Here is a 24,755-nt window from a genome sequence, read left to right as displayed (position 1 = left end):
CTTTAAAGTTTTTCTTTTCTCAAAAACTCAGTGTCGTGGTACCGGCTTCTAGTGCTTTGGGCAGTGAGACCCTTTTACTTGATAACAGTGGTAGCTGGGACAACTTGGCAACATAAATAAATAAACGGCATCTAGATTGGAAAGGAAGAAGTACAGTTATCTTTATGAACAGATGACATGATCTTGCATTTAAAAATCATAAGAAATTTACTAAAAAGTGTTAGGACTCATGAACAAATTTAGGAATGTAACACTATGTAAGATTGGTATACAAAAATAACTGTATTTCTTTACTAAGAAATCAAGAATCCAAAAATGGAATTACAAAAATAAATCTTGTTACAATAGAATTAAAGCTGGGGTAACTTTAACATAAGAAGCTTAAACTTGAACACTAAAAACTACAATACATGGTTAGTGTTGGAAACACCCAGGTACCATCCCTGAGCCTTCTCTCCTTGGCTCTGAGGACTTTACCTTCATGGGGTGAGGAATGGGGTTGCATTCTTGGCTTTTACATTATATTAGGTGGGTTCAGGGTGAGGTATCTGCAAGTCAAATGAGTATTACAATCTCTACTTTAATGTATAAGAGACTGAGGACCACAAAGAGAGAGAATGACAATCCATATCCTGGAAGGCGAATTGTCAGGCACTGATTTCCCCTATGTATACGCTGTCAATCATCGTGTATTCAAAGGATCCCCAGATACCTTACCAATAGGTGTTTGAGAGAGGTCTGTAATCTAGGCTTCTGAGAAAACAAGGCTAGAGATTCCAATATTGGAGACAACAGGGCTCTGGGAAGATTAAGGTTGAGTTTTCTGGATCTGCAGAATAGAGTCACTGAGGACCAATTGCAAGATCAGAGGAGGTGAAAGAACCAGTCAGGTCATGCTTAGAAAAGAGAATACCAGGGATAGCTTTTAGGCAAGAGTCACACTGAGGAAGGGCAGGTTCTTGGCATCGCTCAGGAAGGAATCCAAAAGCAAGCCGGTAGTGGAAGAAAGCAGCTCTACGGAGGCACTGGCGGTGTTACAGCCCTGCGTCTGCTCCTGCAGGGCAGGGAGCCCTCCGTGGGTTGTGCTCCCAGAGTAGCAGCCTAGGGGTGGCTTGCAGTCATTTTTATATTTCACTTTTAATGGCATGCTAATTAAGGAGCGGGTTATTCAGAAATAGCTAGAAATGGGCAGTAACTTCCAGCTGTTTCCATGGCAAGGGTTGGGGACTTCCCGTGCTGCCATGGCATTGGCAAACTGTCATGGCACTGGTGGGAGCATCTTCTGGTGATCTGAGGCTTGAGGTGCTTTCGCTGCCTCTCCCAGTTTCATGCGTGCCTCTTACCTGAAAGCCCTTCACACCCCCATCTACCCACCTACAAAGTTCACTGCCCTTTCACCCCACCGCCGTTTCACACGCACTCCCACATCAACCCTGAGCATTCAAGCCTGCGTTTCCCTGTTAGGAACCTCGGTGGTAGCCGGGGCTCTGAGAAACCCCTAGGCAGAAAGCCTTGCCTAGTTTGTGGCAGAAATCAGGGAAGGAAACAAATTTCAGGTCTTTCTCACAAATAAATAAAGATACAGAGATTTGATTGATTGATGGATGGATGAAACGTGGGAGTTTACGGGCAAATATTTATCAGACACTGGAAGTGTAAGTTGTCACAAAGATTATGGAGTGCACCTGTCTTATGACCCTGTTAGCACTAGAACATATTTTCTAACTGTGTAAATTGGAGGCTCACAAATTAGTTTAGTGAGAGAAAAGATAACGGATTGGAAGAGAGTTACCATATTCATTAGTTGTGTTTTTAAAATTTTAAAGTAAAATAGAGACATGATTTTTTTCACACTTTCGAATGCATCTATAAAAAATAGACTTGAGGGCTGGGCGCAGTGTCTCACGCCTGTAATTCCAGCACTTTGGGAGGCCGAGGAGGGCAGATCACGAGGTCAGGAGTTGGAGACCAGCCTGACCAACATGGTGAAAACCCGTCTCTACTAAAAATACAAAAATTAGGCGAGCGTGGCGGCGTGCCTGTAATCCCAGCTACTCAGGAGGCTGAGGCAGGAGAATCGCTTGAACCCGGGAAGCGGAGGTTGCAGTGAGCCGAGATCGCACCATTGCACTCCAGCCTGGGCGACAGAGTGAGACTCCGTCTCAAAAAATATATATATATATAAGTTACTCATTAATAGCATTGACCAATTGGCCTCTATTGAAATTTCTCCTTTATTTTCACAATGTCCCAGGCTGTGAAATTAGGATTTAATAAAGAACCAGAATGCCACATCTGTGTCACCTGGGTAGGGACCAGTCCAGAACAATTAAGTCCGGGTCTCTGGGTAACTGGACTCAACTGCTGGGCTAAACAGAATGTCCGGCGTGGGTTCCTAACGGGGGACCACAGAGCCTCATGGGAAATGTAGTGTCACCTTCCAATGATGTTACCATCAAGGACTTTGGGAACCAGCTTTTCTCTCTGCGCATGCGCCGCCCGGCCCACTCCACCACTTTCATCCGGAAGTGTGGCACACAGAGGCGGTCCTGTAGCTGGGCCGGCTTGGGGCTTGGTTCTATGTCCCTGCGGGTCGGTGCGAGGGCGAAGAGGAACCCGTGGGCCTCGGGGGATCCCGGGGGGCCGGATCAGTGTCCCCTAGTTGTGGGAGCAGACGCGTGGGTGCATCGCGGGCGGGCAGGGCCTGAAGTGCAGGTGCGGGCCGCGGACCCTGGCGGGGGCTGGGAGGATAGGCGTGGGGTCCCGGCAGTGAAACGGGTTCTAGAGGCGCAGGAGCGGGTAGGCGAGGCCGGTGGCCCTAGGCCCGGAGTCTCCAGGCCGCGCTCCTGTCCTGCCGCTGAGGGACCCGGTTACGAACCCGCATGACGCTCAGTTTGCCCATCTGTCCCAGTGCTAACACACAGTTCTCGGGAGACGTTCCCCATTCCCAGAGGAGTAGTGTGAAACGCGTGCGCCTCTAGTCTTAAACTTGGCGTTTGTATTAGTTGGGTTTCCTGGTGTGTCTTTATCAAGTGAAATTTCTGGTTCCCTCCTTCACTGTGTGACCTGCCTAGTCCTCCTGGGTTGCATTAACAGAAGTTTATATGAGACCTAGTTTCCAGGGAAGAACTCACTGATTCCGCGAGGGAGATGGCGTAGTGGATGATGGTCTTCAGCCTTAAGGGTACTTCAGTCTTAACTGTGTGTTACAAAGTTTGAAAGGGAGGGTTCCCTATGAATAAGAAGCGCACTTGAAAGAACAGCCCTCTGGTCTAACCTCTCACTGGTGCTTCAGAGGAGGAAAAAAGGTCACAGGTGAAGATCCCAGTTTTCCTCGCTCAGGAAATATTAATTCTACTCCCTAGAATGCACAAGATTTGCAAAGACTAGGTGATAGTAGAAGGTTTGGACGAACTTTCAGAAGGTTGAGGTGAATTCAGCTGAGAAGAACAGGCAAGGACCTAGGAAATATTTCTTATTTGAAGGGGCCTGAAAGTGTGGTCTGGGGTACAGGAGTGACGTTTCATACTTGAGAAGATTAAAATACTCTCCAAACACAGTCCCATTCCTTCAACCTTAGCTCGTTTTTCCCAGCGTATGAGATACATTAAACCTAGTCCATCACCAAATTTAGCATTAGATTGTGAAGTTCTATTGATTGTATTTGATTTGTAATTTAAGATTTTCTCCCCCTACGTAATTTTGTTAAAAACACAGAAGTGAATTCTGTTCACTTAGGTGTAACAGTTAATACTTGCTGTTTAAGGAACTAATTAAACCTTACTGGCTTATAAAAAACAACCACCATTTTATTTGTTTGAAGTTCTGTGGATCTGCATTTTGGTGTGGTGGGTTCAGCTGGGTAGTTGATATATTTGTGTTGCCTGGATCACAAAAAGGCCTTAGTCACCTGGTACCTTGACTGAGCCTGGTTGGTTTAAGATAGTTTCCTTCACAATCTGGTGGTTTGTGGTGACTCTTGGCTAGGCCCTGTGTCTCCAACAGGGTAGCTCCAGACCTCTTCACAATATGACTGTGTCCAAAAAGGGAAGAACCAATGGATATTTGCATCACATTTTCCATTGTCCATTCACTGGACAAGTCAGATGGAAAAGCCCAATTTATTGTCAGAGCATAATATGAGGGCTTGGATAGAAGGAAAGGTGTTATTGGGAAACATGAGTACAATGGTGTACTGTAGGAAATACATATTATGTACATTTTTAAAAATGTAATTCTAGGCCAAAATTGCTGGTTTGCAAGATGCACTTTCCATGATGTTCAGGTATAGAAAAGCAAGATATACTGTCATGGGAACACTCATATGAAGTTATTTGTGGAATCTACATATTAATAGGAAAATAGTTAATACGGCCCAGTATATTTCTATAACACTTATTTTAGTGAACTGCTAATGTTTCTTTGCATTAAATTTTTAGATTATATCTTTAGATAATATTGTTACTAAATTAGTAGGTAATACATATTTTTATTCAAAAATAAATTGTGCATCTAATGTCTACCAATTAATGTACTTGTAGATGTATCTTATCTTAACTTGAGTCTTTCCTGCCCCTAATGAGGCATGAAGGACTCTTCTCCCATGGGGAAGTTTTTCTTTTTCAGGAGGGAGGAGGGCTTTCCCAGGTAATGTGTCTAGAGTGTTGGGCAGAAGAATCTGGGACCACACCTCACCAGTTCTCTCCTTAATCCACGTCATTTGCCTTCTATCCCAGCTATGTTTCCAGTGTCCTCTGGGTGTTTCCAAGAGCAACAAGAAATGAATAAATCTCTGGTGAGTTGTTTATTTGTTCTTCACTTTGTTTTACACTGTATTTTCTGAGTTTATGGGTGTCTGTGAATTAAAAAGGAAAAGTAGAAATAAGGAAAACTCAGGTTGAAGGAAATATACATAAATAAGATAAAGCTGACCTGTAGATATAGGCAGGTTATAAGAGCTTAGAGTTGTCTAAGTTGGGTGCAAATTTTCCTCTGATCTTTCTGATGCCAAGACAAAAAAGGCAGTCATGTTTGTTACGTGATTGGAATGGAACCCGACAAGAGAGCATGCTGTGTTCTTGTGGGACAGGAAAGTTTGTGTGCACCAAGTCTAAACCACGACCTTCATTGGTGACATAGATTATGTGCTGGAACATATTTCACACCGGCCTGGCAGTAAACACTTGTAGTGTTGTGCAGTGGAAACGGTCATCTTCCGCTAAAGCATGGCGTGTGGTGCAGTGGAAATGGTCATCTGACGCTAAAGCATGGCGTGTTGTGCAGTGGAAATGGTCATCTTCCGCTAAAGCACAGCTTCCATCGTAAGGTATGCTCCTTGCTCAAAGAGTGTGGTCCCAAACAGCTTTTGGGAGGTCCTCCTTGATTCATGGATGAAACCTGGAACATCTTGAGGACTGAGTTAACCATAGGTCCTTAAATAACTCTCCACACCTTTTTCTTAGTTTATCTCTACATGCAGGGTGTGCAGCAGTCTGTTCAAAGTCATATTTTCTGGGAAATATTTCCAGTGTTTATTTGCAATTTAGCCCACTCTGTGCAGTCTTAACTTATTTCTTCTAAACTCACCATTAACCTAAATAATAGTCAAATTTAGGGGGGCTGTATTTGCCTTACTCGAGTCTTCTACCATAGTTGAAACTGTCGTACCCAATCGAGTTAGAGAGAAATGCCACACTTTGAGACGAATTCAGGAGTCCTTTATTAGCTGGTGACTGAGAGACGGCTAACACAGGAAACACTCTCGGCCCTAAAGAATGGGCTAGATTTTCTTTTATTCATTGGTTTAGAGAGGGGAGGGGGGATTCCAGCTGCAATAAACTTACAGAAGAAAAAACAGACAGAAAACTTTAAAAGACAGATGGTTACAGGAAAACAAACTGTTCCAGGTGCAGAGGCTTTAAATTCACCACAAAGTGATGAGTGAGGGGGCTCTGGGCATTATCTGCCAGACAAATGTGGGGGCTTTATGATATTATCTCTGAGTAATTTGCTGGGAACTGTGGACATCACTTGCCTCAGCACTTTATCAGTTAATTGCACTCTTTGATATGTTGAAAATCAGCTTGCACAAGTTAAAGTCCTTGAGGAAAGGGGGTGGGTAAGGAGCCCTTGATGTCTTGTAAATGAAGGAGCCAAATGGAATTTGTCTGGTTTTCTCAGCTAAGGGAGAGTCTATTCATATTAAAAACAAGGTTAGCTATCTAAGGAAGAGTCTATTCATGTTAATACAACGTTGGGTATTACAAAACGTCTGTTCATGATCTGGAAATTCTTCCATGTTAGTTCTGTTAAAAGAAAAACTTTAAAGGAGTTTAATTGAGCAATAAACGATTCACGAATCGGAAAGTCCCCAGAATCACAGCAGATCACAGAGACTCCAGCACAGTCATGTGGTGGAAGAAGATTTATAGACAAAAGGGAAGTGGCATACCGAAATCAGAAGTGAGGTACAGAAACAACTCAGCGTTTGCCTTGTTTGAGCACAGTTTGAACATTTGGCAGTGCCTGAGTGGTTGAAGTTTGGCCATTGGGATTGGCCAAGATGTAGCTGTTGTTTGAGGTGCATACACTCAATTTAGGTTTTCATTCTTGTTTACCTATTAAGGTAGGTTGCAGGTCATCCACAAGGACTCATATATATAATTACGGAGTCCTTCTCAGGACATACTTAGTTCACTTTAACAATGCCTTCCCTTTGGTTATTTTCTCAATTTTGAGAGATTGGCCAAAACTTCAGTCACTGGTGTCACTATTACCGTTGCAAATGTACTTATTTGGTTTAGAAACCCGCTGGGAAATAGAACAGTGAGATTTGAAAAGGTGGAACAAGGACTTGAGTAGAAGGTGTCTTCTTACGCTGGAACATCCTGTTTACAGGAGAAAAACAAAACCTGGTTTGTTCTAGGATTTATGTGTTTCCTTAAAGTCTTAGTTTGATTATGTTCCATTTAGCATGAGTGACTCCATTTTGGTTTGGTTTGTTCTGTTGGGACCTATTGCATGAGCTTAGTTCAAAACAATGGCCTCCCATAATTTTGCTTAAAAAATTCCTCCTTTTGGCTGGGCGCGGTGGCTCATGCCTGTAATCCCAGCACTTTGGGAGGCCGAGGTGGGCAGATCACGAGATCAGGAGATTGAGACCATCTTTTCTAATACGGTGAAACCTCTTCTCTACTAAATACACAAAAAAATAGCCAAGCACGCTGGCGGGTGCCTGTAGTCCCAGCTACTCAGGAGGCTGAGGCAGGAGAATGGCCTGAACCCAGGAGGCAGAGCTTGCAGTGAGCCGAGATCATGCCACTGCACTCCACTCTGGGGGACAGAGCAAGACTCTGTCTCAGAAAAAAAAAAAAATCCTCCTTTTCAGTCAAGTTCTCACTTAGTTGAGAGTGTGACCAAAATGTAGGGCCTTAGCCTCACTCTTAGTTACCATTGTTTTGGGTTTCCGGTTTAGCACATCACTCCCATTGTTTTGGGTAATGGTTTTAGCACGTCACTCCCATTGTTTTGGGTTCTGGTTTTAGCATGTTACTCCCATTGTTTTGGGTTTCTGGTTTAGCACGTCACTCCCATTGTTTTGGGTTCTGGTTTTAGTACATCACTCCCATTGTTTTGGGTTCCCGTTTTAGTACATCAGTCCCATTGTTTTGGGTTTCTGGTTTAGCATGTCACTCCCATTGTTTTGGGTTTCCGGTTTAGCATGTCACTCATAGGTTATGGTGTCCTTATGGTTGCACATTTTTTTTAATCTGTTGTCATTCCAGTTGAAGAGATACCATTTGACATTTTAGAGATGGCTGCATGCAAACTCTTAAAACATTTGAGTAAGTACAGTGCACCAGGGAGACTCTTATGACTATTGGGATAACACCAAGAATTTGGTATATGCTCCTTACTCAGGGTCCCCATAAATCAAACCACCTAAAATCAAATAGATTAAAGAATGAATTAGATAAAGAGTTTACTTGCTTAACTAAGTGGGTTTTTTTGTTAATTCCCTACAACCAAATCTTTATAATACCCGATGTTTTCTCCATATGCCATGTTAGCAGCTGCACAGATGCTTAAGATAAGAGTCTCATGATAGTAGAGAAGTCTTGATCTGTGATCTTGGGAAAAGCTGTTCACATTAAGGATGCCATCTTCTTCTGGGGGGGAACTGTCCTTGTTAGCTTTACCTTAAGGGTTCCAAGGGGTGTATGGTTCTGAGTGTGGAGGGACCCTTCTGAGTTGTAAGACTATGAACCCAAAGTTTAAGGTTTTAAAGTTTTGCTGTCATGTGGATGGCAAGGGCAGTCCTCTGATGTTCTCAGAAGATCCAGTCATCAGATTCTAGATTGTGAAGGGGTTGGCTGTCCTCTGTGAACCATAAAAGGCTTTCTTTAGCTGGTGAAAATACACTTCAGCATAATAACCTACTGTTTTAACATCAACCCTCTTGCATGGAAGAGCTTTTATACAATCAGAAAACATGCACTGAAAATGACAACTGAATGAAATCCCTTTATAAAATGTTTAAATGGCCCATCAGGTAACCAAATGTACCTGAAGTTTTGATTGTTTTCCTAGGAATATAGGTTTGACAAACCAAACATTGATTATAAACTATTTTAGCAATTTAGAGATCACCACAGCAATATATTTAATTTGGATCATTTTCTCTTTCCATGATGAGTTATGGAATGCAGAACTTTTAATAACAAAAGTTTTAAGGACTTAAGACGGACAAGGTGGCCATCCTGGTTCTTCATAAGTCCATGCTTAATTAACATTAGACTTACATCCTCTTGAATACCAGCTGTTTCTTCAAATTAGGTGCATGGCAATGGTAACTGATGAGTTATAGGTAATTTGGCTTAGACCATGGAGTTTATTTAAATTATATAGATAAACACTTTCAATATTGGTGATTTAGCATGCAAATCTGGCAAAATATTTCCTTGATATTCAATTTTTGTTTTACTTAGGTTAGCAGTTTTATAAACCAGTTGGTCTTCTTATTAAACTTTAGGATTTTTTTTTTTTTTTTGAGACAGAGTCTCACTCTGTTACCTAGGTTGGAGTGCAGTGGCACAATCTTGGCTCACTACAAACTCTGCCTCCTGGGTTCAAGTGATTCTCCTGCCTCAGCCTCCCGAGTAGCTGGGATTACAGATGCATACCACCACACCCGGCTAATTTTTGTAGTTTTAGTAGAGGCGGGGTTTCCCCATTGGCCAGGCTGGTCTCAAACTCCTGACCTCAAGTGATCCACCGCCCTCAGCCTCCCAAAGTGCTGGGATTGCCAACATGAGCCACTGCACCCAGCCTAACTTTTGAGAATTCTTAACCTGTCCAATTATTGGGGGATCGGAGAACTTATGGGGAATTTTTACCCACGATATTAAAGTTATTAGAAACCTGTGTTCCCGAGTGTTTTACATGGTCCTTTTCATTCTTTCATGAATCTTCTATTCTAGAATTTTGCATGCTTGTGAAGTTTTTAGAAACTGCATCACCATTAAGCAATTAACTGTGGAAATGACTTTAAATAGTTATAGTTAAAGACAATTGCTATGGAAATTTGGTTATTTCTGCGGTCTACAATAACTTAATAACCATAATTAGGGTGGATGTGGTGGCTCATTCCTGTAATCCCAGCTCTTTGAGAGGCCAAGTTAGGTGGATCACCTGAGGTCAGGAGTTAGAGACCAGCCTGGCCAACATGGTAAAACCCTGTCTCTACTAAAAATAAAAAAATTAGCCACATGTGGTGGCAGTTGTCTGTAATCCCAGCTACTTGGGAGGCTGAGGCAGGAGAAATGCTTGAACCCAGGAGGTGGAGGCTTCAGTGAGCCTAGATCACACCATTGCACTCCAGCCTAGGTGACAAGAGCGAAACTCTGTCTCAAAACAAACAAAACAGGTAATTATGATAGATAGCATATAGGCATATTAGAATTTTAGAATCCTGGCCAGGTGCAGTGGCTCACGCCTGTAATCCCAGCACTTTGGGAGGCCGAGGTGGAAGGATCACGAGGTGAGGAGATGAGAACATCCTGGCTAACACGGTGAAACCCCGTCTCTACTAAAAATACAAAAATTAGCTTGGCATGGTGGTGGATGCCTGTAGTCCCAGCTACTCGGGAGGCTGAAGCAAGAGAATGGCATGAACCCAGGAGGCGGAGGTTACAGTGAGCCGAGATTGTGCCACTGTACTCCAGCCTGGGTGACAGAGCAAGACTCCTCAGAAAAAAAAAAAAAAGAATTTTAGAAATCCTATACAATTTTAGAACGGGTTGATGACATAAACTAAATATAACCTGTAGAAGGTTCAACATTATGTTATATTTTGACAGTGCTACCCATGTGACTTAACATGTTAAATAGTCTTGTTTACCTCTCTTTTGGGTGCTTCAAGGGCCTCTGTAGTATCCCAAAGTTAGAGGTCAGAAAAGACAATTTTGAAGTTGAAATTTGATTTTGGGAAGCCTATTAAATATATTAAAAGTTTAAACACTTGATGTTATGAAATAGAATTCCAGGTCACCGTAAGTCATTCATTTACTTAAAATCATGACTTAAAAAAGTTTTAAAGGGCAAAAATCTTTACTCATTGATAGAGGGAAGACTTATCTTCACAAATGATCTGCCTCTTGTTTTTCCTTTTTTTTTTTTGGTAGTTTATTTAAAAGACAAACAAATTTTTCATTATTTTTTAATATTACCTGAACATCTTCTTTAAAGAGAGAAAGCCAAATGTCACCCACTTTTTCATAAAACCTTATAGACAAACCTATTATTCTTTCTTTTTTTTTTTTTTTTTGAGATGGATTTTCCCTCTTGTTGCCCAGGCTGGAGTGCAATGGTGTGATCTCGGTTCACTGCAACCCCCTGCCTCCCGGGTTCAAGCGATTCTCCTGCCCCAGCCTCCTGAGTAGCTGGGATTAGAGGCATGTGCCACCATGCCCAGCTAATTTTGTGTTTTTAGTAGAGACGGGGTTTTTCCTTGTTGGTCAGGCTGGCCCTGAACTCCTGACCTCAGGTGATCCACCTGCCTCAGCCTCCCCAAGTGTTGGGATTACAGGCATGAGCCACTGCACCTGGCCATTTTTTTTTTAAAGATTGCGTCTTGCTCTGTCACCCTCCTCACCACATTATAGCTCTGGGAGCCAAGCTGCATGACAATGGAAAATCATGGAATCACAGGAAGAATCCACTCAGCTTTGCAAGATGCTGCCCAAGGGGTTGCTTGGAGTATCCAAATTAACATTTTTCATTCTGCCCAGAGCAAAACACATGTGACAAAACATAGACACGTGCCACTTTGCTCAGCACCCAGTATCAAACTGGTAAGACTCAAACTTGCTCCCAGATGGGCCGTGCCATCTCTAAATCTTTTTAGAAGCTTCTGCATATTAATAGGCATCCCTAGATGAGACTAATTTGGGAGTCCTCATTTTTAAATGCACTTCAGGGCATTATTCATTTGGAATGTTCCACTGTAAGTTATCTTAATAAGATTTTGCCATTTCTGTAAGACTTTGCTGCTTCCCAGGCCTAATGTATTAGCCAGAAGGAGCTTAGTTTTCCAGAAATTAAGGATCCTATTTTTACCTAAAATATTGGCTTTACTCCCAGGTTCCCTTCATTAACTTAGCCAATGATTTTTTTTCCTGCCCAAGCGTGTGAGAAAAATGAAACAAAGGGGTAGAACACAAAAATCCCTGTGAATTTTCAAAAGCCAAATGTCACAACCTTCCAATATTATCATTTACTACCACTTTCCTTCTGACCCAGTCAGATGTAGGAGGCCTCTAACTGGAACTGGATTCAAGCCAGTTAACTACTGGATCAAATCTGATCCTGGACACGGTCCCTTTTCTGTCATAACTTCTAAAACATCCAGCCAGTCATGGCTGGACAGCAGTTTGGAACAGAAATTTGCTCAAAGAAACTCAGAGCTCAAAACACAAATCCATGGAGCTCTGAAATCCGAGAGAAAATTTACCATGATCCCCAGCTGCTCCGAGAGATGAAAGGACACAAGTGTTACAGAATCCTGAGGTGTCACTTTTCTGCCTGAAACCTCTGGCTGGTGGAGCCTTTACCTGTGTTTTGCTCGGGCCCACTGGGTTAGTTCTGTCCACTCAGCTCATGCTAGTGGTCTGGATCCCACACCTGCCAAGGGCGAGCTGGGTACAGAGCAGTGAGGGGTGTGTGAGCAAGCGAGCATGGGATCTGGCCACTGCACACAGCCAAGCATGCCAGCTGCAGTGGGGTGGGCAGCTCCAGGCACAGGTGCCAGCTCCCTGTGAGGCTGCAGCTGGACCAGGCCGACTGCAAACAGCTTCCACTGTGGGTATCAGGGAATGCAGTGGCACCCAGAAGCTTGGAGATGCAGGACCTGCAGAGCCCCAAAGAAGGTGTCAGAGCCCTGGCTGGGGGAGCTCCTAGGTCTGTGTTCCCTGAAGGGACACAGCTCTTCTCTCCTTCTCTCTTCTCTTCTTCTTGCCTGCAATTTGGCCAGCAAGGAGCGCGTTTCAGCCCTGTGTATGTTACACCTCTTTCAGCCCTGCTAGTTGGCAGGTCCCGAGTTCTTGTCCTGAGTCCAGGAAAAATGAGGTATGTGGACAAGTAGAAGGTGAGCAAGGTGAAGAGGTGCTTTATTGAGCCACAGTACAGCTCAGAGGAGACCTGCAGTGGGTAGCTCCTTTCTGCAGGCAGGTCATCCCAACGTCTGTTCAGCTCTCAGCAGCTGAGAGGAGACGCACGGTGGGTAGCTGTGCCCATAGTGCCCAGGCGTTCAAGCTGAGGAGGGCCTTCCGACCACTGCTGAGCCACTCTTAGCCCCACCTCAGCCTCCCTCCTGTGCTTGCCAGTGCCCAAAGTCTGGAGGGGGCCGAGGTGGCAGGGGGCTGGCATGTCAGCACTGCCCTGAGCTTGCACAAACTGGGCCGGGTTGTGACTGTGCCCGGGTTTGGCCTCAACTTGGATCCGAATTTGGAGTGGGCTCTGGAAGCAGAGAGACGCCAGGTGGCAGGACCAGGTACAACTGAGCCTGCAGGGCAGGGGGGCTTGCTGGGCCTCTGAGAGTGCAGAGATGCCCGGGTTTGCAGTCATGGCTGGATGGCTGCAGCTGTGCCTGGGAGGGCGCGGCTCCTGCCTGATAATTTAGAAGGGGCAGGTCTCCCACCCATTCCTGGCTCCCACCAGCTTTGAGGAGCGCACAGCCCCAGCCACTCCTCTCCATTGCAGCCAGTGTCTCCATAGCAACTGCTCCACGTGGGCCACTGCTGCCATCACAAACGGGTCCTTTCAGGTTCCTTCCTTGTACCTCAGCACTCTGGGGGTCATTAGAAGCCTTAGCAACACTGCTCCCCACAGTATAGCTCCAGAGGCCCTAGCAGTCCTGCTCCCACAGATCCCACTTCTGACACCATCTATTAAAAGAAAATCTTCAGCTGAATTAAATTTAAAGGAACTTAATTGAGCAATGAATGATTCACGAATCAGGCAGCCACCAGAATCACAGCAGATTCAGTGAGACTCCAGCACAGACACATGGTGGAAGATTTATAGACAATAAAGGGAACATGATGTACAAAAATCTGAAGTGAAGAGTGAGGTCTAGAAGCAACTGGGTCCATTACAGTTCTCAGCAGTGAGGTCCAGAAACAACTGGACTGGTTACAGTGCTCAGCATTTGCCTTATTTGAACACAGCTGAACACTCAGCAGTGTGTGAGTGGCAGAAGTTTGGCTGTTGGGATTGGCCAGGACTCAGCTACTGTTTTAGGCGCATACTCCTAAGTTAGGTTTTCAGTCTTTCTACCTATTAAGTTAGGTTGCAGTTTGTCCACAGGGACTCAAATCTAGAAGTACAGAGTCCCTCCCAGGCCATATTTAGCTCACTGTAACAGTTCCTATTATGACCTCACTGACCGTTCTTTTTCTCTGAATTCTCCTTTCTTCTCAACAGCTTATCCAAATGTTCCATTGGTCCCTGTTCATCTTGCCCTGCAGTTCTCCTTAACTGATTCAGCCCTTTGTGGTTTGCAGTCCTGTTTCTCTACAGCTTGGACCTCTTCAGTCTTTCCATCATAGGTTTAACTCTCTGTTGAATGCTTCTTTGTAGCTATCCAAATTTACCTTAAGATCAAAAAATTCGAAGTGAAAGCCACATCCTCTTCTCTTCCCTTATGTGTATGGCATTACTACCATGCAGCCAGTGACCCAAAATGGGATTTCTTCTGGGCTTTTCTTGCTTAGATTCAGGCTCATCTGGTGTCAAGCCTTGTTACTTTTGTTTCCTTGTTCTTTTATTTTTATTTTTTTTCTTTTGAGACAGAGGTTCGCTCTTGTTGCCCAGGCTAGAGCCCAGTGGTGTGATCTCAGCTCACCGCAGCCTCCACCTCCTGGGTTCAAGCAATTCTCCTGCCTCAGCTCCTGAGTAGCTGGTATTACAGGCATGTGCCACCACGCCCGGCTAATTTTGTATTTTTAGTAGAGATGGGGTTTCTCTGTTTTGATCAGGATGGTCTCGAACTCCCCACCTCAGGTGATCCACCCACCTCGGCCTCCCAAAGTACTGGGATTACAGGCATGAGCCACCGTGCCTGGCCTGCTTGTTGTTTTCATCTCATCCTGATTTCCGAATACAGGAGAGAAGCTGAGTTGGTGTTCACTAACAAGCACAGAAGCTTTGTTATATTTACAGTGTCATTCTTGGCAAAACCTGAAGGGTGTGTTTGCGGGGTGATGAGGTTCAGTCACCTGTGACCTGTGCATCTGGCCAGCACTGTGGTGACATCCTTAGGAATCCACGGGGAGAGAGAAAGCATTCAGGAGTTAGTGGGTCACGTTTGACAAGGGCCAATAAAGAAATATGCAAAGACAAAAAACAAGAAGAACATTGTCATATTTTCTACCTTTTGTTTATATAAATTTATGTCAATGATTTTAGCTTATGTTAATATGCAATGTATACAATATGCTAACATTTACAATATATGTTTATAGTTTAAACATTTCTGTCATATTTTCAGATTCTTTAAAGATTATATTATGCTTCCTATTTCAGATAGCTGCTTAAAATGAGTAAGGAAAAATGGATGTGTGCATCAGTTCCAACTGTTTATGGACTAAAACTAGTTGATTTCTTGGTTAAGAACAAAAAGTGACAACCTAATTAACTGAAAACTTTAAGTGGGCAATTATAGTTTTAGCTTTCACGTAAAATATTAACTATGCTCCATTCTTGCATTTTTAACCTAATACTCAATATAAATCGCCACATGCCATGTTTCAGATCAAGGTTTTACTTGGGATCTCTCATGAGTTTTTCAAAGTTTTAATTATCTGCAATGTAACAATGTACCAGTAACCTTACTGACTTAAACCAGGAATTTATTCTTTTTACATGTCACAATTTTCTGGGTCAAGACACTGAACAGGGCAGTGTGGGTTGGCTGCTTCATGATGTCCCTGGTCTCACCTGGAAGGACTCTAGTGGCTGGGGACGTGAAGCAGGCACCCAGAAGGACTCTAGTGGCTGGGGACATGGAGCAGGCACCGAGCCCTCTCTTTGTGGCCAGCACGGACTTCCTCCCAGTCTGGCAGTGTCAGGTAGTCAGGTTTGTCTGGCTTCTCCCAGGGTGTGTGTCCAAGAGGCCCAGGCAGAAGCTGTAAGGTCTCTCATGATCATCCCTCAGAAGTCCCAGAGCATCTCTCCTGCCACACTGTCCAGTCGTACTCATCACTGAGACCAGCCATGATTCAAGGGGGGAAGGTGATTAGATTCCACCTCTTGATGAGAAGCATAGTAGGAACCTGCAGCAGTCTTTAATACACCACAGTTTGTCCTCTGGCCACAAACTATTAACGTTTCTCCCACATGCAAATTATGCTTTGCCCCTCTCAAGAGTCCCAGGATGCTTTTCCTTATGGCACTGGCTGGTAGCCCAACTGAATCCTGAATCAGGTTGTGGTGGCCTGTCACCTGCACCCACACACACAGCCACAGTGAGGACTGAATCAGGTTGTGGTGGCCTGTCGTCTGCCCCTGACGCACTCAGCCACAGTGAGGACTGAATCAGGTTGTTGTGACCTATCATCTGTGCCCACACACTCAGCTGCAGTGAGGGGACTGGTGTGAAAACAGTCGGCATTTCCGTTTAGAAGCTGTTGGTGGGAGGCAGTAGGGAGGTGCTGCCCTGCAGGCCCCCTCTAACAGTTGGTCATTCCCATGGGGCGCCTGTTACAGTTCTGTGATTAGTGCCCAGTCCGGGTCCCTGAGAACGGCGCCCAGTCCTTGTCCCTGAGAACGGCGTTTGTGTCCTTTTACTCCTCCCTCTGGGCTTTTGTCATTCTCCATGTTCTTTTTCCTTCAGTGCCTGGGTTGCCGTTGACCAACTTTCTCTGCCTTTTTCTTATGGTCAATAGGGTATTCAATGGCTTCTTTTTAATTTTTTTCCTTTTCTTTTTTTTTCTTTGGCCTTTTGAGACAAGAAATTATTTCTTTATATTTTCTCTAAATTTTGTTTGAAAACTGAACTTCTTCTTTAGATCATGTCCCTCTCCTGTCATATTTATTCAGTGACAGTTAGGGTAGGCTGGTAGCACTTTCCATGTTCTTCCCAGATGTCTCCTTAGGCAGATCCCTGAGATGGTGCAGTGCCCTTTCAGTTTCCATGTTGTGGCCGTAGTTTTCTCACAGTCCCTCAGCACATAACTCTCAGGCCTTTTCCCCAGTTTCCAATGACATTTTCTCACCGTCCTTCAGGCCCTGACCAAGAGTCTTGATGCCCTTCCAGGTTGCATGAATGGTCTCCTTGAGGCCCAGTTACAGGTCAGCCTCACAGTCGTGGCACATATGGTAGCTTCCGATTACCACAGCGGCTCATTTCCAGCTACCATATTCTGTTCCAGTTATCTATTCTGAAGAAACCACCCCAAAATTTGGCAGCTTAAAACAACTCATTATTACTTGTTTTTTGGCTTAGAGAGTCTTGGTGGCCAGCTCATCTCACACACAGTTGCAGCCAAGCTGGATTGTGTGAAAGCACAGCGGGGTCGTGTGCAGGGTGGCTCACTAGTGGTTGGGAGTGGATGTTGCTGAAGGCTCACTAGTGGTTGGGAGTCGGTGTTGCTGGAGGGTCAGGGGGGATGTCAATGCGTGTAGCTAGTCATGGACTGGCTGTGTGGTTTCCATCATGGGGTCTCAGGGGAGTGGGATTTCCTGCCTGGTGACTGGCTTTCTCCTGGATAAGTGTTCTGTTTTCTCAGCCTGGCTTCTGAAGTCCCCAAATACCACCTTTGTCACCTTCTGTTGGCCAAACAAGTCAGTAGTCTGGGCAAGGTTTAAGGGGAATTGGTTCTCACAGAGAGAGGAGCAGGAAAGAAGTTGTCACCTTTAGTCTACCAGAAATATGATTTTTATAACAAGTTTGTTCCAAATACATTCCAGTTCCCCTTGTGAATACTTTTTTGACTCACAGGGTATTTCAAAGTTTATTACTTGGTTTTCAGACATTTGAGGCTTTTCTGGATATCAATTTGTTGTTGGTTTCTAATTTAATTTCAAGTGTTCAGACAACATACTTTGTATACTATTTCAGACTTGAACCTTTTCTCAATCGATCGACATACAGTCTATCCTGGTACTGCCAAGTACCATTTGGGTCAGGATTTTGTCATTTAGATCCGTATTTTTCCTATATTTTTATCTGGTTGTTCCGTCAGTTACTGAGAGAGCAGTATTAATTCACCAGCTATAATTTTGGATTGTCAATTTCCTGCTTTTGTTCTGTTGTTTTTGATTCACATATTTTGAGGCTCTGTGTGTGTGTGTACTTTGTGAGCACTTTGAGGCACAATTTATAATTGTAACATCATCCTCTCTGATTCTTTTATTTTTATGAAATTACCTTGTTTATTTCTGGTGATATATTTTGTTCTGAAGCCTCTTTCATCTAGGGTTAACATCTCCGTTGAAGCTTTTTATGATTAGTGTCTGGATAGCATATTTTTATGATTAGTGTCTGCATAGCATATTTTTTCTCATACTTTGTGTCTTTGTATTTAAATTGTGTCTCTGTGGATGCCATATTGTTGGGTCTTGCTTTCCTCTCAGGTCTGGCAGTCTCTGTCTTAAGTAGAGTATTTGTCCAGTTACATTGTAACTAATCATTGCTAAGGTTGGATTTAGGTCTGCCATTTTTCTACTTATTTTCTATTTGTTTGTTTATTTTTTTTTTAAGACAGGGTCTTGCTCTGTCACCGAGACTGTAGTGCAATGGTGCAATGTTGGCTCACTGCAACCTCTGCCTCCCAGGCCCAACCAATCCTCACTGGAGCCCACTGAGTAGCTGGGACTACAGGCGCATGGAAACACACCTGGCTAATTTTTATATTTTTTGTAGAGATAGGGTTTTGCCATGTTGCACAGGCTGGTCTTGAACTCCTGAGCTCAAGCAATCTACCCACCTTGGCCTCCCAAAGTGTTCGGATTACAGGCATGAGCCACCATGTCTGGCCTTCGTCTGTGTTTTGATCTTCTATATATTCTTTCCTAACTTCTTTTGGGTTAAATATTTCTAAATATTCCAGTTTGATTAATCTTTAGGCTTTTTGAAATAATTTTTTAGAGGCTGGGCATGGTGGCTTATGCTCGTAATCTCAGCTCTGTGGGAGGCCAAGGGAGGTGGATTGCTTGAGCCCAGGAGGTTGAGACCAGCCTGGGCATCATGGCAAAACCCTCTCTACAAAAAAACCAAACCAAAATTTAGCCTGACATCTTGGTGTGCACCTGTAGTCCCAACTATTCGGGAGGCTGAGGTGGAAGGGTTGCTTGAGCCTGGGAGGTTGAGGCTGCAATGAGCTGTGATTATGCCATTGCACTCCTGCCAGGGCAACAGAGTAAGACCCTGTGTCAAAAAAGATCATTTATTATAAATAATTTATTATTTAGAATTTTGGTAACAAACACATACCTTAAAATTTACCGTCATAACCAGTTGTAAGTATACAGTTTTGTAGAGTTAAGAATATTTACAGTGTTGTGTAGCAGATTTCTAGATTTTTTTTTATCTTGGAAAACTCTATACCCATTCAACAACTATTAATTTCCCCCTCCTTCCACCTCCTGGCAAATACTATTCTACTTTGTGTTTCTAAAAATTTGGCTTATATACCTAGGGTTATATAATATTTCTTGTTTTGTAAGTAGGTTCCATGTTATGTGTCAGATGTGTCAGGATTTTCTTCCTTTCTATGGCTGAATAATATTTCTTCATATATATTATATATATATTAGATATATATTATATACATATATTATATATCTAATATATAATATATGTATATAATATATATCTAATATATATATATGCTTTTGTTTATCCATCTATTCCTGGACGGACGTTTGGTTTCTTCCACCTTGTGGCTGTGTAATGCTGCTGTGAACATAGGGGTGCACATATCTGTTTGAGGTCCTGCTACTAGTTATTCTGTCTCTGTAGTAGTTGGATGGCTGGATCATATGGTCATTTTATTTTATTTTTTTTTGAGGAGCCAGTTCATATTTCCACCAACAGTGTTCAAGGGTTTCAGTTTCACCTGCGCTTGTTACTTTCTGTTGGGTTTGAAGTGATGTCCCATTGTGGTTTCTTTTTGCATTTCTCTAATGACTAGTGATGTTACACATCTTCTCATATATCTCATGTATCTGTTGGCTATTTGTATATCATCTTTGCATCTTTGGATAAATGTTCTTTGTCCATTTTTTAATCACTTTATTTTGTTGTTGGGTTGTAGCGGGGTTTTTTGTCATGATCATTCATTTATCTCACAGTTCATTCTCATTACTTGGGCCAGGGTCATGATGATTCATTATCTCTCAGTTCATCCTCATTACGTTGGGCAAACAGTCATGCTGCAGGGTATAGATTATGTTATTCTGTTACTTTCAGGTAGAATTGGGGTCTAGGTTATAATTGTTTCTAAGTTTAGATTCTGAATGGGAATCAGCAGAGGTAGACCACCGCTGCTGGGGCCTGGGGATTGCTGGGAAAAAGGCAGGAAACAGATACGGACCTGACCATGGAGGGTTTGTGTTTCACGGCTCCCATCTGGGTACCCAAGGAACCTACATGTAGCTCGTGTGTGGAGAGCCTACATTGCCCACTCAAAGCAATTGAGGATGGAACAGTCTTGGGGCTGGAGCTCATTATTTGGAATGATAACCACATCTGCACAGAGAGGACCTGATAAGATGTTGTCCTTCCATGTATATCTGGGAATCCTGTGTAGGGTCTGTCTGTAAGACAGGGGCAGTGTTGGCTCCTTGGCCTCTAGTTAGCCTCATGATTAGTCTAGTAAAGGCTTTGCAAGCTTGTCACCATCTGTGGACATTCTGGCCAGCTCTTGTTTTCACCCTACTGACTTCTTCACACTCTAGGCTTCTGCTTTAGACCATTCATGGTTTTTCTTCCTCTTCAAATCAGTAATCAATAAATCCTCTTCAAGTCAATAAATTTCCACTCCTTTAGGAAACTCTGATATTCTGGTCATGCCAAGGTTTAATTAACTGGTTTGATTGTTTTTCTGTTTTCTTGGTTTCTTTTTCCTTCTTCTTGGGGGTTTCTAGTAATTTTAGTTTGATGTTTCACTTTCTCCATTTTTTATTTCTTAGTTTTCTTCTGTGATTATTTTCACTGCAGCTGCAGGGCCTAATCCTGAGTTGGCAGAGAACTAGCACTTACTCTGCCCTAATTGGAATCCAGGAGAGATAGGAGGTGCCCTAGTGTGAAAATGTGTTTGCTCCTCTCTGCTTCTGGTAGTCTCTCTGTAGGAGTACTTTACATATTCCGAATGTTCACTTCTTATGAGATACATGATGTGCAACTATAGGTTGAATGTCTCTGATCCAAAAATCTGAAATCCCAAATGCTCCAAAGTCTGAAACTTTTTGAGTGCCAACATGACACTCAAAGGAAATGCTTATTGGAGCATCGCAGACTCAGGTGTTTGAATTCGAGATGCTCAACCAGTAAGAATAATGCAAATATTACAAAATCTGAAACACATCCCAAGCATTTCAAATAAGGGACACTCAACTGGTATTTTCTTTTATTCTACAGTTTGCCTTTTACCCTGTTGGTTGTGACCTTTGTGGTACAGAAGGTTTTAGGTTTGATATATTTTTGCTTTTACTGCCTGAGCTTTTAATGTCATATCCTAAAAATTATTGACAAATTCATCGTCATAAAGCATTTTCCAAATTTGTTTTCCCTAGGAGTTTGATAGTTCTAGTTTTACATTTAGGTTTATAATTCACTTTGAGTTAATTTTAACGTGGTGTAAGGTAAGAGTCCAACTTCATTGTTTTGCATGTGGATATACAATTTTCCCAACACCATTTGTTGAAGAAACTGTCCTTCGCCATTGAGTGGTCTTGGCATCCTTGTGGAAGGTCATCAGACCATATATGCCAGGGTTGGTTTCTGAGGTCTCTGTTTTGTTGGTCCATAAGTGTGTCAAGTATGTCTTTATGCCATGACCACATTTTTTTTGGCTTATTGCAGTTTTGTAATTGTTTTGAGACCTTTAATTTTGTTCTGTTTCAAGATTGATTTGCCTATTCAGGGGCCCTGGAGATTCCATATGAATTTTAGGATACGTTTTTGTGTTTGTCAAAAATGTCATTGGAATCTTTATAAGGATTGTATTGAATCTAGGTCACTTCGAGTAGTGTTGACACCATTCCAAGATGAAATCATCTAATCTGCAAACCCAGCTTTTCTTTTCATTTATTTGTGTTTAATTTCTTTCAACAGTGTTTTGTAGTTTTCTGTGTTCAAATCTTTTGCCCTTTTGGTTAAGCTTATTTTTAATTTTTATAATGCTGTTGTAAATGTAATACTTTTTTTTTTTTTTTTTTTTTTTTGAGATGGAGTCTTGCTCTGTCTCCCAGGCTGGAGTGCAGTGGCACTATCTCAGCTCACTGCAACCTGCGCCTTCTTTATTCAAGCGATTCTCCAACCTCAGCCTCTCAAGTACCTGGGATCACAGGTGCGCGCCAGCACGCCCAGCTAATTTTTTGGTATTTTTAGTAGAGACAGGGTTTCTCCATGTTGACCAGGCAAGTCTTGAACTTGTGACCTCAGGTGATCTGCCCGCCTCGGCCTCCCAAACTGCTGGGATTGCAGGCATGAACCACTGCACCCGGCCAAATGTCATTCTTTTTAAAAATTTCTTTTCTTTTGTTTTATCTTTCTTTCCTTTTCTTTCTCTCTCTTTCTTTCCTTTCTTTCTTTTCTTTGAGATGGCGTCTCACTCAGTTTCCTAAGCTGGAGCGCAGTGGCACAATCTCAGCTGACTGCAACCTCCACCTTCCAAGTTCAAGCAATTCTCCTGCCTCAGCCTCCCAAGTAGCTGGGACTACAGGTGTCTGCCACTACGCCCAGCTAATTTTTGTATTTTTAATAGAGACAGAGTTTTACTATTTATTTTAGAGATGGGTTTGGCCCAGTTGGTCACGAACTCCTGACCTCAGTTGGTCTACCCGCCTTGGCCTCCCAAAGTGCTGGGATTATAAGTGTGAGCCACTGCACCTGGCCTCTCTTTTTAAAATTTTATTTGTAGATTGTTCATTGTTAGTTTATGGAAATGCAACTGACTTGTGTGTGTTACTGTATCCTGAAACTTTGTTGAATTTCATTATTTTACCAGTATTTTGGGAATTTCAGGATTTTTACCCATTACATCCTGTTGTCTGTGAACAAAATTTTGTACTTTTTCCTTTCCAATTTGCATCCTTTTTATTACTTTCTCTTGACTAATTATTCTGAGTAGAAATTCCAGTACTGTGATGAATAGAAGTGGCAGGAAGAGATGTTGCTATCTTATTCCTGATCCTAGAGGAAAAGATTTTAGTCTTTCACCATTGAGTATGATGTTAGCTGTGAGCTTTTCATGTATAATCTTTATTTACTGAGGAGTTTCCATATATTACTAATTCTTTGAGTGTTTTTTATTACAAAAGGTGTTCATCTGGCTCTGGAACCAGATAAATGTTGACCTGATAGAATGGATTGGAATGTCCCCTTCTGATTTTTGAACATTTTTGGAATATTTTGCAGAGGATTGGCATTAATTCTTCTTGCAATGTTTGGTAAAATTTTCCAGTGAAGTTATCTGTACCTGGAATTTTCTTTTTGGTGGGGTTTTTGATTACTGGTTGAATCTTCTTACCAATTACAGGTCTCTTTGGATTTTTTATTTCTCCGTGATGCAGTATGGTGGTTTGTGTTTCTAGGAATTTATAAATTTATTCTAGGTTGCCCAGATTTGTGGCATATGGTTGCTCACATTAGTCTCTTGTAATCTTTTTCCTTTCTGTGGCATCTGTTGTACTGTCACCTCTTTTATTTATGATTTTATTATTTGAGATTTCTCTTTTTTCTTAATATAGCTGTGAGTTTTAAAATTTTTATTGATCTTTAAAAAAACAAACTCAGTGTTTTTTTTTCCTTTTTCTCTGGTCTTATTCTGCTTATCTCTGCTCTAATCTGTTATTTTCTTCCTTTTGCTTGGTTTGTCATTAGTTTTTTTTTTCTCCCTTCAGGTGTAATGTTAGGTTATTGATTTGAGATCTTTCTTCTTTTTAATTTAAGCACCTGCAGCTATAAGCTTCCCTTTAGCAAGGGTTTGAGACCTTTCTTCTTTTTAATTTAAGCATCTGCAGCTGTAAGCTTCCCTTTAGCATGGGTTTGAGATCTTTCTTCTTTTTAATTTAAGCATCTGTAGCTGTAAGCTTCCCTTTAGCACTGCCTTTGTTGCCTCCTCCTGAGTTTGGGTATGTCATGGTTTCGTTTTCATTTGCTTAAACATTTTTTGTCCTATTGTAATATAATTGTGTTGTTTTTAATAAAGGTAATTAATGAAACACATAATGAATTGTGCTTCTGTTTTTATAATATTTTAAGCATTCTTAACTCAGAAATGTAAATTTTAGAAAAAAATTCCAGGCCAGGCACAGTGGCTCACATCTGTAATCCCAGCACTTGAGGAGGCCGAGGTGGGAGGATCATCTGAGGTCAGGAGTTGGAGACCACCCTGGCCAATATGGTGAAACCCTGTCTTTACTAAAAATAGAAAAATATATATATATATAATTTAGCTGAGTGTCATGGCGGGTGCCTGTAATCCCAGCTACTCTGGAGGCTGAGGCAGGAGAATCACTTGAATCTGGGAGGCGGAGGTTGCAGTGAGCTGAGATTGCACCACTGCACTCCAGCCTGGGTGACAGAATGAGAGTCCGTCAAAAAAAAAAAAAGAAAAAAGAAAAAATTTCAGACATATTTATTTGTATTTCAATTTAGAAACTATGATCTCCTAAGTGTATTGACACAGCAACCTGACATAAATATAAAGAATAATAAGCATATAACAAAACGGAAACTTGCAAATACCTGTTTTTTATTAATTTTTAATTATATATATTTAAAAATTGCCAGGTGCAGTGGCTTACATCTGTAATCTCAGCACTTTGGGAGGCTGAGGTGGGCAGATCACATGAGGTCAGGAGTTTGAGACCAGCCTGGCCAACATGGTGAAACCTCATCTCTATGAAAAATCAAAAAATTAGCCAGGCATGATAGCATGCATCTGCAGTCCCAGCTACTCGGGAGACTGAGGCAGGAGAATTGCTTGAACATGGGAGGCAGAGGTTGCAGTGAACCAAGATAGTGCCAC

The 24,755-nt window shown here is 42.4% G+C and overlaps 1 long non-coding RNA gene across 1 annotated transcript in view; it reads left to right on the top strand.

The window, feature by feature from the left end:
- The first annotated feature begins 2,521 nt into the window (after nt 1-2,521).
- The window catches only part of LOC134809258 (uncharacterized), a 38,738-nt gene continuing 16,504 nt past the window's right edge, over nt 2,522-24,755 (top strand). The window contains exons 1-2 of the long non-coding RNA XR_010154545.1: nt 2,522-3,315; nt 4,737-4,795. This is a non-coding gene — a long non-coding RNA (uncharacterized LOC134809258). The remainder of the gene's footprint in view (nt 3,316-4,736; nt 4,796-24,755) is intronic.

The sequence above is a fragment of the Pan troglodytes genome, chromosome 22, assembly GCF_028858775.2.
Source record: "Pan troglodytes isolate AG18354 chromosome 22, NHGRI_mPanTro3-v2.0_pri, whole genome shotgun sequence".
NCBI classification, from domain to species: domain Eukaryota; kingdom Metazoa; phylum Chordata; class Mammalia; order Primates; family Hominidae; genus Pan; species Pan troglodytes.
The sequence above is the reverse complement of the archived record's forward strand: the minus strand, read 5'-3'. Positions and strand labels throughout refer to the sequence as shown.